The sequence below is a fragment of the Ictidomys tridecemlineatus genome, unplaced genomic scaffold (genome assembly GCF_052094955.1).
Source record: "Ictidomys tridecemlineatus isolate mIctTri1 unplaced genomic scaffold, mIctTri1.hap1 Scaffold_259, whole genome shotgun sequence".
Lineage (NCBI taxonomy): Eukaryota > Metazoa > Chordata > Mammalia > Rodentia > Sciuridae > Ictidomys > Ictidomys tridecemlineatus.
This window is the reverse complement of record NW_027522254.1, coordinates 34,190-37,000: the sequence shown is the minus strand read 5'-3', so window position 1 is coordinate 37,000 and position 2,811 is coordinate 34,190. Positions and strand designations below refer to the sequence as shown.

The window sequence follows — 2,811 nt, the reverse complement described above, 5'->3', positions numbered from 1 at the left end:
GAAAAGGCAACAAGTTGTTCCATTTTATATGATTTTTAATAAATCATGCACTTGGACAGTGATGGCAAAAGAAATGAGTCCAAAAGCTATTTATTTTTCCTATGGAGAAAAGAGTAAAGGTGTATTTTTTTTCCCTCTTTAGATTTCAACCTTTTCTTCCAGTAACAAAGTATAAATCGTGGACATCAGAGACAATGGTAGACCTCAAATACTGAAAACACTAAGCCCTTGACATCTTCCTCAGGTGGGAAGAGTGGATGTTTTCAACCCCATCTGTAAACTAAAATGAAAAACATGTGTGGCATGCCACGGAAAGGAGCCACGTCTGAATCCTTGGAATGGCCCCAAGCAGCACCCCCTCAAATCTGCTCTGAGAAACCAACAGTGCAGGGAGCTCCCTGTGCTCCCTGCCGTCAATCACATCTTCCAGGATATTAATGTGGGAAAGGCTGTGAGAGATTTTTCCAGAGGTGGTCTTCAAACCCCATAGGGATACCCCCCACCAAGAGAACAATGGGAAATGAAAGTATGGTGTGAGCATCATTATGGCAACACTTAAGACCAAAAGCTAAGGAGCTGTTTGGTGGGATAAGCTCAGAGATGTTGGTGTCATTGCTGTCACTCACATCCTGGGTTTCATGATGAAACTGCCCTCCAGGCTGTGCTGGGGTTCACTCCAGCTATGTCTCAAAAGGCAGCCCTGGATGTGTGTTCCAGAGGTGGGCGGGGCCTACTGCAACCTCAGCTCCGCTCCAAACACAATATGCAGTGTGAGTTGGAGGCAGAGAGAGAGCTCAGGACATTTTAAACATTTGGGAGGAAAGAACTGTGACTCCTGCAGGTGGTAGAAAAAGAGGTGGAAGTCCATTAGAGTTGGAAGATGTGTGAGACAGTGTAAGCAGTGGCCCCTTGCCAGACCCCGTGATAGGCTGAGGCCTCTACTGTGGGTCTGCCCCTCACCAGACACCTCATTGGGGTGTCCCCTCAGATTTTACAGTACAACAGGGCAGATTGTGCACCTTCCAAAAACCACCCAGCATTGTCTATGCCTGGGAAACGAAGGTAGAGGCTCTGAGTGCTTAGGGCCCTTGAAGGCGTTGAGGCCTTCATTTCATTTCAGAGAAAGGAAGAGAAGGAAAAGTGGTTCTGAACTTATTTCCTCCTGTCTATGAGGGCCTGATACAGGTTCTGTGGATGCCATCTCTGCTGCTTCAGGCTCACCAGAGATGCTGCCTCCACTTTTCTTTCCTGTTGCACCAGTGGATCTGAAGACACTACATACAAAACTCAGGGACAGCTCAAATGACTTGGAGCATAAAACATCTCTCAGGAAACTATCTATAAAACCCCAGTAGTGATGCCAAATGCCATCTGCAGTCCTTAAGCCGTTGTTTTTAAGGGTGGTATATGGATTTTGATGATGAGAATTTCTCTAATATTCCAAGACAGGTGGTTGAATCCCACAATATTCTAGCAAGTCAGAGGTGCAATAGACACTGTGATGGCTTAGATATTAGGGATCCCCCAAGAGCTTATGTGTGAAGCAGTGTAAGAAAGTCTAGAGATGAAATGATTGAGTTATGAGAAATTTTTAATGGATTACCAGTGGATTTTTATTGGTCATTTTTAAAAAATTTTAATTTGTTATATATGAGAGCAGAATGCATTATAATTCACATTACACATGTGGAGCACAATTTTTCTTATCTCTGGTTGTACACAGAGTCACACCATCCATGTCTTTATTTATGTACTTACGGTGATGATGTCCATCTCATTCCACTGTCTTTCCTACCCTCATGCACGCTCCCTCCCCCTCTCTTCCCTTTGCCCTATCTGGAGTTCATCTAATCTTCCCGTCTGCACCCCCACCATCATGTTCTGAATCAACATCCTTAAATCAGAGAAAACATTTGGCCCTGGGTTTTTTTGGAATTGGCTAACTTCATTAAGCATTGTATTCTCCACTCCATCCATCCACCTGCAAAGGCCATGATTTTATTCTCTTTTAATGAGGATCTTAACCTAATCAGTGCATTGACCTGCTGACAACTGAGTAACTGTAGGCAGAGAGTGTGTGGCTGGAAGAGGCAGGTCCTGTTGAACAGAGCTCTCTCCCTGCTCCCTGGTTCCCTGTCCCCAGCTCCTTTCCTCTGCCACACACTTCCACCATGATGTTCGGCCTCATCTCATGTACCAAGGAATGGAGTCAGCCATCTATGGATTGAAACCTCTGAAACCATGAGCCCCCAATAAAGTCTTCCCTCCTATAATTGTTCTTGTCAGGTCCTTTGGTCATGACAGTGAAAAAGCTGACTAAAACAGGAATCTAAGATGACGTGGCTAACGTCTAACTGGGACAGACATGGGACAGCTTTTTCCTCACTCCAGTTTTGTCCCCACTGTTTCATTACATTGATTTAGGAAGCTGTGGAGCAAAAAATGAGGAAAAGTTTTCTGGTTGACTCACTCTGGGAAAATCAGAAAACATCCCGTGATGTTTAGAGAGTAAGAAAAGCTACATCACATCCCATGAGTTTAGAGGGTAAGAAAAGTTACATAACAATAAGCTCAGAGTTTAAGAGCGGCTACGTTTGGTAGAAGACCTGAGCTCAGAGGCTGTCACTGTGGTGACAAGTTGGGTGGCTATGTGCCTTGTATGATAGGACCTGGGTTTGTTATCTTCATGTAGTTTCCTTTATAAATCAGCTGAGGATGCACTTTCCCTATATTATGAAACAGTTGTTTGCCACTTTTCTCCTGTGACTTTGGAGAACAAGAGAAGGAGGGAAAACAACATAACAAAGTGAC

General features: G+C 44.2%; 1 pseudogene; it reads left to right on the top strand.

Annotated features, from left to right (window-relative positions):
* The first annotated feature begins 294 nt into the window (after positions 1 to 294).
* LOC144373141 (josephin-1 pseudogene) lies at positions 295 to 898 on the top strand (annotated as a pseudogene).
* Positions 899 to 2,811: the final 1,913 nt, after the last annotated feature.